This window comes from Coffea eugenioides, chromosome 6, assembly GCF_003713205.1.
Source record: "Coffea eugenioides isolate CCC68of chromosome 6, Ceug_1.0, whole genome shotgun sequence".
NCBI classification, from domain to species: domain Eukaryota; kingdom Viridiplantae; phylum Streptophyta; class Magnoliopsida; order Gentianales; family Rubiaceae; genus Coffea; species Coffea eugenioides.
This window is the reverse complement of record NC_040040.1, coordinates 23,561,773-23,579,595: the sequence shown is the minus strand read 5'-3', so window position 1 is coordinate 23,579,595 and position 17,823 is coordinate 23,561,773.

Below are 17,823 nucleotides of genomic sequence, written 5' to 3'. Positions count from 1 at the left end.
TCAAAAGTGATCAATCCCTTCAGACGAGGTCCTCATTTCGACAAACGTCTCTTCCCATTCCAATGGGCCAAATTTTTCAAATTTTTTTTTTCACTCCATAAGCTGATTGGATCCATCAGGTATTGTATAGTGCCTGCTCTGAAGGATTGCATTTTCATGCTAGGCCTACCCTGGGCACAAGAAGGGCTCCCCCATAGGACATGCATACTGTTTTTGTAGTCTTGCCTACTAACTCTGGGTATTTTTCTTTTTTTCCCCCTCCCCTGCATTCATAAAATGTTTCAATAAGGTGCAAATATTTCCCTATATTGGATAACAATTTTTGATCCGATAAAGTTCAGAAAGTATTATTTGATTCTTGGGCAGATCCAACAATGACAACATGAAAGATCCATCTGAAAGCTCTAGGCTAAGAGTTTCTAAGAGATTTCATAATTGCTTTCAAGGAAAATTTTGTATATTTGACTTGTTAATACATTTTTTTTGGTTTCAAAAGAAAAGGAGACGAAAAGTGTACATGTGGAGCTCTTTAGAAGTTTCTCTCCTCATTTGTATCGTAATTGAACGAGGAATTTTTGTTTCAAACTTTTTCAGCAATAAAGTTCTGGACAATTATTGTTTTGTGTATATTTATGTACATTTCATTCTTTATTCTTACTCATTGGAGATTTCATGATGAATTTTGAGAAATAAGACCCAATTTGAGATTTTTCAACCTCCAGCCTGAAAATTCACAAGTATATGCTTTTTAAAATCCTTACACTCGATTGGTGTTCCAACCTGTACAATAAGAGTGCTCAGAATTAAAAGAGGTCACTCAAAAGGCCCTATGAGATTCCTTTTCTCCTTCACTTAATCCCAAAATAAAGTTAGTCACATTGATTGATAAATTGGAGCAACTTTTGCTTGAAAATGTTCAAGGTGTCTAATCTGGTTCAATCACATCTAAGTGAAAGCAAAAGTGTGCATTATTCTTGTTTGTTTTGGAAATTTGGAATGACACTTCGAGCATTCGTTTCACTACCTATACAGATTTTTATCATTTTCTCTCCCATTTGAGCCTATAAAAGAATAATTTCGTTTCAAATAAGTGCCTTGATGATCACTACCCCACATTGAAAAGTTTTTCAAAAAGGGAATGGATTTTCAATAACCATTTCGTTACTTTGGTTGTCATGAGGTGTAAGAATGATACTTTGGCCGTCATTTCTACAACCTAAACACTGATCATCCCTTGCATCCTCATTTGAGCCAAAATTGGTGGTTCTTTTCGAGTGCACATATGATCGCACCCCACATTGGGGAAGGAGATTGGGGAATTTTGAAAAAGAAAAAAGAAAAAGGGAAAAGCAAAAATGCTAGAATAAGGAGGGAACCGCAAATTGGGGAATTTGATTCCACTTGAGGTCCAATTTTGAGAAAGGAGAAAGAAAAGGAAGAGTTTTGTCCGGTGGATCGCCTATGTTTCACACATATGGATGAACAAGGGTCTTCCTCAATCAGTTAATTCAGATACATGCCAGAAATTTCGCATTAATGAAAGTTTCCTTTCAGAGTTATTGTAAGGAACGGAATACAAGTCAGGCCATCTTCTTTTCCAATCAAACATTCTATCCCTAGTTATCCCTTTTGAGCCTTCAAAATAAATTATTTCATTTGGCAACCCCTGAGAATCGCAAACCCCACACTGGGGCAAGTTTGAGTTGAAAAAGAAAAAGTCTCAAGAAGTGAAAAGTGATAAAGCAACAAAATCCAAATCAAAAGAAGAAAAGAGAACCTCAGTTCAAAAAATAAACTGGGGCAAATTTCAAAGAATGGCAAAAGGCCGAAAAGTCAAAAGAAACAAAAAAAGAGAAAAGCCTCAAGTGAGCATAAACTGGGGCAAATTTTGGTTTAACCCTAAAATAGGGTTGACGCAACAATGCGATCTCAGATTTTTCAAACCGCTTTTGAAATCCGCTTTCAAGCCTTAACTTTTCTAAGCACTCCACCTGACCCCATTACAAAAGCCGAAAGTCCTGACTTCTGTTCTTTGCAATGGCCTTGTCCAGGAAATTTCTGATGCCAGAAAATTTTAGCTGAATTTCTGAATTGATTAGGTGTGAGGTTGACACTGCTCTTCATGTGAAAACTCGCGAGGGCACTTTTGAAATGGAAAAAGAGAGCGAATGCAAAAGAAAAATGCAAAAAGATTTGATGCTGAAAGTCCCTGGTGAATGTTGAGAAAATGCAAACAAATTCTGAGATCTTTGAGTTCAGAATAGGGGCAATTTTGAAAAAGTGCGATCTTCGGTGCAATGTCCTTGAAAGTTTTATTCTTTAACTATCGTCTTCAAGCCACATTACAAGCTAATAAAGTCCATCGTTGACTTACTCCCTCATGACAATCCAAAGTGACGACTATGCTTATGAGAAATCTATCAATCATTTGTGATCATAAGGTTATGACCCATTTTTCACATGTTTAGTTATCATTTCTACCCATATGTTGCAAGCCTATAAAGCTATACGTTGACTAAGTTTTCTTAAGAAATAAAGGTGACAAACTCTTTGCTTTCACTAAGATGTGGTATTGAAGGGATTATACACCATTTGGGCACAAAGAATAAGACAAATCTTGACCTCCCATTTCCAAATCAAACATAACACCCATTACCCAAAGCATCAATGCTAAAGCGAGGAGGGAATCACTTGTAATTTGGCATTGTTTTGAGAAATTCATCATGAAATTTTCTGTATGATTTTAAGCAAGACACTTGATTTCTTCACATTATATGTTAGGAAACACAGTTTCTTATTTTGTTCAAACAAATGGAGCATCATCCAAGCAAAATTTTTGAAATCAAATGGGCCCATATTTGGGCAAATTTTTGTTTATAGAATTTCGTGAAATAAGCCCACACTGGGGCAAATTTTTGTTTATGAGATTTCACAAAGTAAGCCCACACTGGGGCAGGCTTTTTATAGCTTGTTTGAGGATTTCATCAAAGAGTCAAGCAAGACTTTCAAATCAATCACGCTGCCCTTTTCATGAAAAATCTGGATGCATGTAAGCCCCCTGTGCAGGTATTCATAGTTGAAATCGACGAAAGAGCATCTGGCGATGTGGAAGGCCGATGCTGAAGAAAGAGAAGAAAGAAGGGAAAAGGGCCCTACACTGGGGCAAATTATTTTTGGAAAAAGATTCTCTCGAAAAATCAGAAAAATTCAAAAATCAAAAATCAAGTTCAAAATTTTGTTTCTTGGAAAATCAAATTGAACTTGTATCTTGACAAATCAAAATCCAATTTCTTGACCAATTGGATGGCAGGATTGGGTCTTGTCCCACTGACCATTCACAAGGATCACGTTGGGCCTGGATTTAGTGCCGCCAACTTCACTTTATCACGTTGAGCCTGGACTTGGTGCCGCCAACATCACTTTATCACGTTGGAACTGGGTCTTATCCCGCCAACCTCGGCAGAACTGGGTTCTATCCCGCTGACCGTTTATCACGTTGGAGCTGGGTTTTATCCCGCCAACCTCGGCAGAACTGGGTTCTATCCCGCTGACCGTTTATCACGTTGGAGCTGGTTTTAATCCAGCCAACCTCGGCAGAACTGGGTTCTATCCGCTGACCGTTTTATCAGTTGGAGCTGGGTTTATCCCGCCAACTCTCGGCAGAACTGGGTTCTATCCCCCTGACCAGCTTATATCAACGTTGGAACTGGGTTTTATCCCGCCAACCTCGGCAGAACTGGGTTCTATCCCGCTGACCGCTTTAATCACGTTGGAACTGGGTTTTATCCCGCCAACCTCGGCAGAACTGGGTTCTGTCCCGCTGACCGCTTATATCACGTTGGAGCTGGGTTTTATCCCGCCAACCTCGGCAGAACTGGGTTCTGTCCCGCTGACCGCTTATATCACGTTGGAGCTGGGTTTTATCCCGCACACTAGGCAGAACTGGTTTCTATCCGCAACCGCTTAAATCACGTTGGACTGGGTTTTATCCCGCCAATCTCGGCAGGACCGGGTTTAGTCCCGCTGACCGCTTATCTCACATTGGGACCGGGTTTTATCCCGCCAAATCTCGGCAGGCTCGGGTGTTATCCCACTGACCAATTCTCAAGGCAGGCTCGGGTTTAATCCCACTGACCAATTCATCATACTGGGGCAAATTTTGAAAAGATTCTCTCAAAAGATCAGAAAAAGAGGAAAAAAATCAAAAATCAAAAAATCAAAAAAAATCAATCAAAAAAATCAAAAATCAAATCAAGTTCATCACGGCAGGCTCGGGTTTTGATCCCACTGTCCGATTGTCAAAAGCATTTCATTTTCATTGCTACTGGAGCTGGGTTTGTCCCACCAGTAAGCATTTCGTTTACATCGCTACTGGAGCTGGGTTTGTCCCGCCAGTAAGCATTTCATTTTCATCGCTGCTGCAGCTGGGTTTGTCCCGCCAGTAAGCATGTTCATTTGCATTTGCCGCTAGCCGTTGGGTTTGTCCCACTAGTGTGCCTTTCATTTGCATTCGCCGCTAGCCGTTGGGTTTGTCCCACTAGTGAGCCTTTCATTTGCATTTGCCGCTAGCCGTTGGGTTTGTCCCACTAGTGAGCCTTTCATTTGCTTTCGCCACTAGCCGTTGGGTTTGTCCCACTAGTGTGCCTTTCATTTGCTTTCGCCACTAGCCGTTGGGTTTGTCCCACTGGTGTGCCTTTCATTTGCATTCGCCGCTAGCCGTTGGGTTTGTCCCACTAGTGAGCCTTCATTTTGCATTTGCCGCTAGCCGTTGGGTTTGTCCCCACTAGTGAGCCTTTCATTTGCTTTCGCCACTAGCCGTTGGGTTGTCCCACTAGTGTGCCTTTCATTTGCTTTCGCCACTAGCCGTTGGGTTTGTCCCACTAGTGTGCCTTTCATTTGCATTCGCCGCTAGCCGTTGGGTTTGTCCCACTAGTGTGCCTTTCATTTGCTTTCGCCGCTAGCCGTTGGGTTTGTCCCACTAGTGTGCCTTTTAATTGCATCCGCCGCTAGCCGTTGGGTTTGTCCCACTAGTGTGCCTTTTAATTGCATTCGCCGCTAGCCGTTGGGTTTGTCCCACTAGTGTGCCTTTCATTTGCATTCGCCGCTAGCCGTTGGGTTTGTCCCACTAGTGTGCCTTTTAATTGCATCCGCCGCTAGCCGTTGGGTTTGTCCCACTAGTGAGCCTTTCATTTGCATTTGCCGCTAGCCGTTGGGTTTGTCCCACTTCATTTGCTTTCGCCGCTAGCCGTTGGGTTTGTCCCACTAGTGTGCCCTTTAATTGCATCCGCCGCTAGCCGTTGGGTTTGTCCCACTAGTGAGCCTTTCATTTGCTTTCGCCACTAGCCGTTGGGTTCGTCCCACTAGTGAGCATTTTCTTTTATTTTCGCCACTAGCCGTGGGTTAGTCCCACTAGTGAGCATTTCATTTTATTCAGCCACTAGCCATGGGTCAGTCCCACTAGTGAGCATTTCCTTTTCGTTCGCCACTAGCCGTGGGTTAGTCCCACTAGTGAGCATTTCATTAGCATCACTAACAAACATGGGTCAGTCCCATTAACACTTCATTTCACTTCTTTCATTTGTATCACCAATAAACATGGGTCAATCCCACCAACACTCCATCTCACTTCAGTTCATCTGATTTTAATTCTGTTCGGGTCAGTCCCGTTTTTTTTTTTTTTTTTTAAATTCTGTTCGGGTCAGTCCCGTTTAATTGGGTTTGTCCCACTAGTGTGCCTTTCATTTGCATTCGCCGCTAGCCGTTGGGTTTGTCCCACTAGTGTGCCTTTAATTGCATTCGCCGCTAGCCGTTGGGTTTGTCCCACTAGTGAGCCTTTCATTTGCTTTCGCCACTAGCCGTTGGGTTCGTCCCACTAGTGAGCATTTTCTTTTATTTTCGCCACTAGCCGTGGGTTAGTCCCACTAGTGAGCATTTCATTTTATTCAGCCACTAGCCATGGGTCAGTCCCACTAGTGAGCATTTCCTTTTCGTTCGCCACTAGTGGGTTAGTCCCACTAGTGAGCATTTCATTAGCATCACTAACAAACATGGGTCAGTCCCATTAACACTTCATTTCACTTCTTTCATTTGTATCACCAATAAACATGGGTCAATCCCACCAACACTCCATCTCACTTCAGTTCATCTGATTTTAATTCTGTTCGGGTCAGTCCCGTTTTTTTTTTTTTTTTTTTTATTTCTGTTCGGGTCAGTCCCGTTTAAATTCTGTTCGGGTCAGTCCCGTTTAAATTTCTGTTTGGGTCAGTCCCGTTTAAATTTCTGTTCGGGCCAGTCCCGCATTTTAAATTTCTTGTCTCGGTCAATCCCATTTTAAAATTTTGTCAAAAGGGGTCAGTCCCCATTTCTAAAAGCATTCATCATTCGAGACACTCACCGCCGAATAACGCAGGTAAGTATTTGGTGTCTATTTCTTTGTCTCAAGTTTTTTCAAAACTCAGACAAAGAGGGGCAAACTGTAGACACCAAATTTTTGGTGTAATTTCATTTACTGTTTATTTTTAGTTTTTTATTTGTCGTGTTAGTTTTATTCGATTTTTAGTTTTTAGTTTCTAGTTTTATTTTTATTTTTAAGTTTTTAGCATACAATTTCTTGGAAAAAGAAAAAGAAGAAAAATGAATGAAAATGGAAAAAAGAAGAAAAGAGGAAAATCTTAGTTTTTTTTTATTGCTTAAGTTTAAGTTTGTTTGAATTATTATTGTTTTTATTGTTATTTATATTATTCTTAAAAAAAAAAATGCAGAAAGCTGCGTTTTTTGCCGCAGCTTGCAAGGGGGATTGCGGGAGGTCCTTGGGAGGCAAATTTTAGCTACAAAGGCCAGGTGTCTAGGACACCTGGAGGGGGGGAAGAGGATTCTAGAAGTAGATGACTAGGTTTTGGACAGCAAAGGGGGGCCGTAGGATGGAGGTTTTGGAGAAGGTGTTTTGCATTTGAGGGTAGCCGGAAGGGGAGTCGGGGAGATAGGGAAAAAAAACAGCAAAGGCAAAAAGGAAACAGAGGGAGCTCGGTTTTGGGAGAGAGATAGAAAGGCTTACGGGAAAAGAAAGAAACGGAGGAAGGTTTCGGCTGGGCTGGGGGCTGAAGGAAAAAACAGAGAATGGGCAGCTGAGAGTTGGAGAGCCGAGAGCAAGGGGGAAATAACGGCAAAAGAAAAATCAGAAGAGCTAAGTTGACGGCGGCTGGAAACTAAGTGAGGGAGAGATTACAGAGAGTTGGATAGATAGAGAGAGCAAGGAGAGTTCTGGTGTTGACGGGTTGAGTGGGAGAGCTGCGGAAGAAGCGAGGTGAAGAGAGGGAAGAGCGAAGCAACGGCGGAAAGAAAAGTGAGAGGGCCAAGCCAGGAGGTTTTGACCGAAGCGAGGAGCTGCTGCCACCGCCTTCTGCTGTTTTCAGATCAGTTCCTTCAATCAAAAGAAGGCCACTGTAAGCCATTCTCCCCTCTAAACTTTAAGTTTAAGTGCTGATTCCTTAAGCTTTCCAAGCGTGTATACGAATCTGTGAGTCCCACGTTGCCTTGCTCATCTTCTTAGCGTCAAAGCTGTCATTTTTATGTCTGTCGTTACCTTTGCACGTTCAGTGGGGAAAGTCGGAGACCCATTTGGTGTTTGTTCATAGATTGAAAGTCAGTAGCAAGTTCCTAGCTTTGAAAAGACTATTCGCATGGCCTGTCGATGCCTTGTTTAGTTTCTTATTGTCTGGTTTGGTTCGGATGTTGGAGCCTTTGTCTTGGTTGTTGTTGGAACTCTTTGTTTCGATTGAATTCTGGGATTTGTTGCTCAGCTCGTACATCATATGCATACCTAAACTAAAATTCTGATATTCGGCTTGTGTTGATAAGAGAGTTATAGCAGTCTTTGCTCTTCCTTTTCTGCGTTTTTTTTCCAGAATTTTTGTACAATATCTTTCCCAAATTTCGGGTCATTGGATGGTGATCATCATGAAGTTTTGTTGCTTGGTTTTAAGGTTGTGATGTTGAGATGAAGAATATCTAATCAAAGTTGTGCATTTGAATCAAAATCTGGTCTTCATGGAAAGAAAGACCGTGACTGAAATTTGGCTGCAAGTGTCATCCTTTCTTTTGCTGCATCTCTACCCATTCATTTTGGTTTAGATTATTTGTTAACGACATGGTTTAAGAGTTGTAGTACTTGAGTTAAGAGGGTAAAATTGATAGGCTTCATGGGCAATAGATGAGTTTTAGCCGAGAGGGAGATATCGAAGAAGGAATGGTGGTTGGGGTTTGCAGACACGCATGAGTTTCTTCGTGATTTTTGCATCAGTTTCTGTTTAAGTCTTTACTTGTTGATGTTGAAGTTGTGTGTTGTTTGTTTAACTCAAAGTTTATACATTGGATTGAGAGAGTTTGGCTGAGGATTGTGCTGGTTTTTTCTGAAATCTGGGGTTTAAAAATGCAGCAAGGGAAAGCTGCTACATTTTTTTTCTTTCTTTTCTCTGCTGCGTTTCCTTTCCCTTCGTTAGTGGTTGAGTTTTGCACTTCAGTCATGTTTGATCTTGTGTTGGGGGAAGGAATGGAATGATTTGGTGTTGGGTATGCATGTTTGGGGACTGAAGTGTCTGAATCATGTTCGAATGCTTTGCTGAAATTTGCAACCATTTTTGTCGAACCAGTTTTGTTTTCTTTCTCAGAAGTTTTGCATGATCTTTTCCCAAGTTTTCTGGTCATTTGGATTGTGATTACCAGGTAGTTTGTTACTTAGTTCAGAGTTGTGATGTTGGGCTGAAAAACATTTGATCAAAGCTGTGTTTTTGGATTGAAAACCTGGTCTGCGCGATGAAATGGAAGCCGCAGCCATGAAAATTGCAGAAAACTTCTCTTCCGCATATGTTGCATGCATGAAATAAATTCTGAAAATTGCTCTTCAATCCCCCAAGTCTCCCCTTGTCCTACTATGGCCCAATCAATTGAATGATCTCCTCAGTTTGGTCCTTGGTAGCCTTTAATTTTACAACTTCATTGCTTGTTTGTTTCAATTGACTACTATGCTTCGCTTCAATCGCACTTAATTCATGACTTTAGGGGCTTTATGGCCAAGTGAGCTTGTGTTTGCCTATTTTCTTTGTTTTTCCCAAATAAAGTGGTACCTTGACCGTTTTATTGTTTTGAAGTCATTTTTCTTTCATCTGGGCCCCAATTGCAAGGGAGGTAACCTCTATCTCCTTGATTTTCATTTCTCCTATGTGATCCAACGTGTTATGTGAATATGCATGTCTACTTCGCTTTCCTTGCCTTTCTTTAATTCCTTTCATTCCTTTCATTTACTTTAGTTTTATTTAAGTTATTCATTATGGGGTATGTGTACACCTCTTGGCTTGTAATAGATAGGGCTTGGCGAGCTTTCTTGTCCATTTTCCCTTTCCCCCTTTGTCTAAGGTATTCATTATGGGGTATGTGTACACCTCTTGGCTTGTAATAGATAGGGCTTGGAGGAGCATTCGATGAAGACCTATCGAAGACGTGTGCCTAGCTAGCAAATGTAATAGTTAGGGCTTTAATTGCCTTATGTGTCTTGCCTGCTTAGTTGTTACATGTTAATTTGCTTTGTTAGGGCCTTGCATCCAGTCGAGCATGCTAAATGTTATGTGCTACGTGTTTACGAGTGTTTGGCATGTCTACTCGCTTTCCATAACCATGAATGAATGTGATGGATGAATGTACGTTTCCGCTAGTCCAACGCTAGTCGGAATTCATAGATGGGCTAGTCCAACGCTAGACCCTTAGGATTTCCCTTTCGATAGTGCATATTTGCATGTTCACTACATGTCATGCATTTTTCTTAGTTTTATCATTTGGCATGCTCCTCGAACCCCTTTTCCCCTCAATTTAGGATTTTTTTGCATCTCATACTAGTTATAGGGTTCATTTACCTAGAGAGTCCCCTTAAATATGGGATATAGACGAGTGTGGCTTTTTCTAAAGCCTTAGCACGCTTGTATCCTCTCTATAAAAGGGCAAATTGAGTCACGATTTAGGTCTCCTCGTACCCAATATGCATGAATTCCCTAGGCTCATGCATTCTCAATCCACTCTATCATCACACTTTCACTTTTGTCTCATTTGCACACATGCACCTTTTTATCACTTTCACTTGCACACGAACACTTTTATCTTCACTTGCACACGAACACTTTTATCTTCACTCGCACACGAGTACTTTCATCTTCATTTGCACACCGACACTTTCGCACTTTTCTTTAAATTGCATACATGCATTTTTGCCCACTTGCACTTGGAGTATATATATTTGCATTCAAAGACATTTGCACACCTCCACTTATATCGTATTTTTATCATTTTTCTCACTTCACACAAACTCACACTTTCACATGGCATGTATTCCACTCATTTTTACGTCATTTAGGATTACGTGTGACCTCTCCAAAGGATCATTATTGGGCTTCACAATTAATGTGATTGGCACCACTCAACCTTTGAAGAGAAATTTCCCCCATGTCCCCCTAGGTCTAGGTTTTTGCATTCATAAAGACATATCCAACACGCGTTACATACCCTGGGTAGAAAAATTAGGGAAAATTGGTTTAAGTCACGCAACTAGCCTTGGTTAGGACGAAGGGGTGCCTTGGATTTTTATCCTTGCCTTCCCCTTCGTCAAATGTGACCCCCGATCCCTCTTTTGGTTACGTAGACCCAAAAGTTCTCTAAAAGGGTTTATTTACTTTTTCATTCAAAAACAAAAATCATTTTTGGGTGACTTGGTACACCCTAACTCTATACCAAGTGGCGACTCCATTTTTGATACAAAAAACCCTTTTTGAACTTTATATGGCCAAACCGTCGCATTATCAAGTCCCATGGCCTTTATTTTCATTTTGCACACGTACACACACACACTACACACTCACACTTCACACCACACATTACGCATCAAAAAGTGGGGCGCGACAGGAATATTACCTACTATCATAGTTGTGATCAAGATTACCTATCATTTTAAAGGAAAATGATAATATATTTTTATCAATTATAAAGTCACACCATTAGTTATTAGAGTTACATTTTAATACTATAAAGCTACACTGACAAAGTATAAGTCAGCTAGCATAGAAAAAGATATGCATGCATGGACATGATGAAATGCACATGTCTAACACTAAAATTGTCATCCTATCGGTGTAAAGGTTTTGTCTCATTTAATTCTAAATGGAATAGTTTTATGACAAACATGAGATCATCTCATTTAAGGGTGTTACAAACGTATGATAAAGAGCAGCAATGCATTGTACTTAATGATGACATAATCTTCGTCTTATTAAGTTGAAATTACATCATTTGCTACGAAGGCACATTAATTGTTGAGAAAATTATCTGTTTTATCCCTCAAATTTTGTAAAACTATTCTTTTCATTTCTTACTTTCAAAATGAAACAAATTTGTCCTGATATTTAAAGAACGAAACTGTGAGAACCCAAAATTTTCACATTTTCTCAGCATTATTTTATTCCTTTGCCTACATTTTATACTTTCCTTGGAAATATTAAACTTTCTTTGCATTTTTACAAGCAAGTACAGTTTTAAATTCATTTTCCTAGTATGAGTTAGTATACGTTAAATTTGAAACGCATTATGATGTGAGGACCCGTAAAATTCCTTATATTTTCTTAAAAATACCCTTTTATTTGGAAATTATTACTTTATAATGGCCCTACTACCCAATCACCTCACAATAAGTGCAAATGAATATACAATTAAGGGTTTTTCCTTTTCGTTTTCAAGTTAGTGCGAAACAACATAATTGTAGGACTTTATCTTAGCTTCGAAATGGTATAAATTTCACCCCAATTCGATAAGCGTAGCTTCGGTTGTGTCCGTTACGCAAAACAACATCAAATCTGTCTTTTGCTAAACTTTATTTCCGCACATGCTCCTAGCTTGATTGTGTACTTGTATGACTTGGAGCCTATGGAATGGCTATTGAAATGAGATGATTTTGTGTATGACTTTGGGTTTGATTGAGGAAAAGAATGAAGCCATAAATGGCTGGAAAATAGGTAAATACAAAGGGCGTGCTGCCCAAATTTACGCTCGAGAACTAGGTCGATATACTTGCCACTTGAGTAAGGCTCGAGAGCGAATACCACGTGAACCATCTAGGGTATTTATGTTTTCTTTGCCACTTCGACTCAACTAGCGATTTTAAAGTTTTACACGTGAGTATAAGTTTTACAAATATTTTACTTATGTCCTTTGGTTTAAATGTACTATTTTCACTACCAAAACCATATTTATACTTTGTACTAGTACGTATTCGAATTTTCTTTGAATCACTTACATCTTTGATGGTTGAAACATAATGTGTTCTTTTTATTATATTAGGATTCCTTGATGATTGAGGGTGTTATCCAGAAGGATATTTTGGACGTTATTTTGCGTAAATAGGTGAGTGTTCCTTGTTTGTTATATTTTCATTGACTATGTGGCTTGTTCTTGATTATATGATTTGTTATGAACGAATGATAACATGTTAAATGTTTTCAATGATTGCTTTAAATGAGTTTTCTAGGCGAGTGTGCACTTTATCGCACTCGACCTAAATGAATGTGAAATTTTCAATGATTAAATAATGAAATGCTAGTTGCGCATGATGTAAGCCTTTTGGCTGAACTGGGCCCTGCCCTTCATTACCGATCGACTCGAGCCAAAAGCGGACTCGGTCGGGCGATATGGTGACCCTGGGTGTGAACGTTTGGTATACTCGAGTATTACCTTGTTGTCGGGTGGAGCCTGGCCAACGTCCAGGAAGGGGTGAATGAAATGAACGAACGAATGTCAATGCAAACGAGGGTTTTACTTACAAAAACGCATTTTCAAATAATTGGAGAAATAAGGGGAATGACAGGAGAATGAACGAACGAACGAACGAATGGCTCCTTGTGAGCCCGTATCCTTTTAATGAATGTGTTATTATCGCTTTCCATTGTAAATATTTCTTGAACTATTGATACTCTATGTTTAATGTATTGGATTGATTATTTGATTATGTGTTCGGAACCTCACTGAGCTTTTAGCTCATTCCTTTAGTTTTGTTTTCCTTAACAGGGGACGGCGAGCCAAGACGAGAGCTCGGTATAGACTAGCCTAGACTAGTTTTAAATTTTTGTAATGGTTCTCGCCCTACCTTTCGGCACAGGCTGGATGTATGAAGGATTGAGAACCTTTGTATATCCGATGTTTGTACTCCCTTTTAAGGCAGTTATGTATATAAGTTTCACTTTAAGTTTTGGATTGTTATTTTGTTTGATCTTGGGGTTTTATTTCGGATTTGATTGAGGTATGACTGAGTCCCGACGAGAGCTGGGCTGGCGACCCGCTGAACCCTTTGGTACGCCTTAGGGGGGGATGGGGCCGTCACAGAAACTATTACATCCATAAAGCCAACTTTCGATCTAAATTAACCAACTTTCGGTTTGAAGTTGAACTAGATTCATTAATACTAGTTCTCATTTTAAATGAGAAATCTAGTTGTCCATGAAGTATTTACAAAGAGTGCAGTAGTTATTTGCCTTTTCGGCTCACTTTCTGCAGATTAGTCATTGCTTTCGTCAGTCGAACCAAGTTGCTGATGTTTTATCGAATGTAAGGTGTTCTCATGCTGGAGAGGAGATTTAATCGGCATTATCATCGATTCCACCGCTAGCTAGAGGAGCCATGTGTCTAGATAGGTTAGACATTGCATCTATTAGGAAGATTCCGCATAAGCATGTAAGGGAGTAGTTCTCTATTTCCCATTGCTGCACAATAAGTTGTAGTCACACTCATCTTTCTTGGTGATTTATATAATATAAAAAGGTTGGCGTGTGACAACCCCACTTCCCCTAGGGCGTACCCTAAAGGTTTGCGGACTGCCTGCCTAGCTCTTGGCATGGCTCATTCACTTCCATTAACTTTAGAGATAACATTTCTAATTAAACATCCAAAACATTCATTCTTAATACTTCTCCAACTAGTAAGACAAAAGCTTTGTCCATTACAAAATACAAAAATAAATCTTAACAGTGATATATATATATATACACACAAAAATGGACCTCCCAAAACATTCTAACCCAACTTGTTCATTCTTCAAACTTCAACTCCTGTAAGGAAAACAAAACTAAAAGGTTGAGTTAAAGTTTAGTGAAGTTTAAATGTGTAAAACCAAATATCAATATAAGACATTCCTTAAACATAACCAATCAAGAGAACAAATTCAATAAGGTAAACATTCACTTAAAAGGATATGAATTCTTCTCACTCCACCATTCTTTCCCCTTATAACCTCCAAAACAATAAACAATCCCTGACATTCAATAAACAGTTCATTGATCTCCAATCTTCAAGGTAAAACTCGAGTATACCATTCAATTGCTCATGGTAGCCAACCTAATCTACCAAGTCCTTTACCGGCTCAACTAGATCAACTTGCCAAGGCATAGGACCCGATTCAGCCGATGTGATAAAGTACACAATGGCCTACAATCATTCATGCACAATCCCGTCAATAATCACTATGATATACATTTCAGTTCATTAAGGCAGTAGCGATAAGTACGCTCTAGCCTTTTATCAGTAAAATTTCAAAACCAAGCAAAGTCTTATGTCATTCATTCAATTCGCATCATTTAACAGTACACAAGCAAGTCACCAAATAAACAAGTACAAACAGCTTAAGAACACTCACCGTAGCCAATATAAGTTACACTTGAATCTCGGAGTTGCTTCCTGGCTCACTGTTGTCCCTTGATACAAGTTTATAAATACTATAATTATTCAACTACTCTTTGGTGAAGTTTTTAAAATAAAAACAGCAATTTCACTTCACTTCTTTTATAGCTTTAGATTTAATGTACTAGAACTCATCATTAACTTTTAATAAGGTAAGTTTTAGAAGTAACTACCTTGAAGGTATTTTCTTGTCCCATAAACCCCTTTTTATTAATTAAGATCATGAGCAAAACTAGTTTATTACCCTAAGGTGAATATACAATTCGTATAAAGCGACTTAAATCATGTTTTAGTTGAATATCTTTTCATATAAATTTTAAGGCTCTCTAGACTCCTATAGTTGGTATAGCAACCTTTCCCGTCCATTTTAACCATTTAACTTTATTTCTGGCCACTAATCACTCACCAATTTAAGGTTTAAATTACTAGAAACCAAGTTCCTTAGCTTATCAAACAAGAGGTGAAATTCTAGCAAACCTTTCTTACATTTCTCTTCAAGATTCATCAAGTTTATCAACTCAAAACAAGGGAAATACATACGTACCCAAAAATTAAGGTCTTGTGTGGTGTTTAGGCCAAGATTAAACCATTTTCAATCCAAAATTCAAAGATTAAGCTAGTAATTTTTCATTTGTTCCCTCCAGGCCAAACCAGTTAGCTTGTTGTTTAATTTTTTTTTCTCAGATTTCACCAGCTTTTCAAGTGTTAAAATCAATAAAATGTACATGAAAATCAAGGACAAGATGTTACAAGATTTTTTACTTGAGATTATAGCCAATTATCATGGAATTTTTTGAAAATAACATGAAAATTTCAACCCCCACTCTCTTGGCCAGCAAAACAGATTTTCCAGCAATGTTACTTCAAAATTTTCAACAAAGTTCCCACCTTTTACTCACTTAAACACCACACACACAACATACATTCTATCCATCATGAAATAAAGCAAATAGCATATAATTTCAGCAAATAATTCCACCAAGAAACCTCAAGTAAATCTGTCATCAGCTAAACAGAATTTCCAGCAAGTTAGTAGTTTGGAAAACAAGTTTTCTCCACAATCTCTTCATATTTTTTCACTCAAACTCAGCATGCAGATGGCGATTATCATGCTACGAGGTATTTTAAGCTGCAATGTAAAATTTGCAGCCAAAGAGTCGAAGAGAAAAGCTGGACAATGCTCTATTTCCTCTCTCCTAAAACTGGAAATTTCCAGCAGCTTTCTTTTAACATTTCTAGCCAAATCTACCAACATTTCATGAGTTTCACAGCTAAATATCTTATAAGACTTAAGATAAATATATTGCATGCATTTCCTAGCATTATTCTCCTAAGAAAGCTCTGATAACAAGCTACAATTCCAGTTCCACTCTCTCGGCCATCACACAGTTTTCTTCCTGTGGGGACCCAAAAATTTTCATTATTTTATTTATTTTATTTCCGTGCATACATATTCTTTACTTTACTTTATTATCTTAATTTCCTAGATATTTTTATAAGTGAGTATAGTTTTAAATCATTTTCCCGGTATAAGTTAGTTCATATTAAGTTTGAAGTGCATTATGGATGTGGGACCCGCTAGTGTGGTAAGTGTGATAAATTTTTGACGACTAGGTGAAGTTTTGCATAAAGGGATAGTATTTTACAAAGTGCTAGGAGATAATTAGAGGTTAACTAGATAAATTAGCTTTGGAAGACAAGAAGATGAGAACAAAACCCTAAGGCGCCATTTGTCGTGAAACCATTGGAAGTTGGACTTTGACCAAGGTTGTCTTAACTTTCCTAAAACCAAATGCCGTGCCCCATTTTTAAATAAAAATAAATAACGGGTTTGTAAAAATAAGTTTTTGATTTTTAGAAAAAATAAATAAAGAAAATGATGGGCCTAAAATGGGGTTTAATAAGTGCGACGATTTTGACCCAAAAGAATAGTTTAAAAAGGGTTTTTAATAAAAATAGGAGTCGTCACTTGGTATTGAGTTAAGGTGTACCAAGTCACCTAAAATGAATTTTGAATAAAAAAAGTAGAAAAACCCTTTTTAAACGACTCCAAGTTTTCGAAATCAGAGAAAAGTGTTCGGGAGTCACATTTGAAGAAAGGGAAGGCAAGGATAAAATCCAAGGCACCCTTTCAATCTAGCCAAAGTTAGTTGCGTGATTTAGTCAAAATTTTTCTTATTTTAACCTAAGAATTTATCACATTTGGATATACTATATGAATGCAAACCCTAAACCTAGGAGGATATCGGGGGCTCAATATGTCTCTTCGAATTTTAATTGGTGCAAATCGCATTAATTGCGACGCCCAAAAGTGATTATCTGAAGAGGTCACGAATATGCAAAAATATGAGACTCGAAGAAAAGATAGGAAATAATAATATACAAATACACATGACCTAAAGGAATGCATCATAATGGGTGCGGGGGCTATGACCGTGACTTCAATTTTCCCTTTTGTAGAGGGAATATGAGCGTGCTAAGGATAGGAAGCCAAACTCGTCCATACCCCATACTTGAGGGGTATTTCCTAATCTAATCAGGCAAATGTACTAACCTATCTCTAGTTTTCCTTATATGAAATGCAAGTCTAATGTCATGTCTCATACGTAGGGGTAAGGGATATACATATAGGGGAAATATGGGATAAGGGATGTGTATACGTATAAGGGGGGATGTCATGCAAAAATGATAAAAAAACCTAGAAAGTGAAAAATATGCATGAAAATGTAGTGTAGTTACACAAACATGATCTAGCGTGTGAATGGTTCCTAAGGGTCTAGCATTGGACTAACCCATGTCTACAAATTCTCACTAACATTGGACTAGTGAGAAATCGGAACAAAGGGCCACAACTAGCATTGGACTAGTGTGGTGACGGGAAAGGGGCTACAACTAGCGTTGGACTAGTGTGGTGACGTCATACATTTATTAGAACTCAACAAATCATATAAAGCTAATAAAAACACTACAAGAAAATCAGGCTTTTGTGAGAACCAAATGTCGTCATTAAAAATCAAAAAGTTGTCATTATAAAGAGACAGTGACGACTTTTTCTGTTGTCAC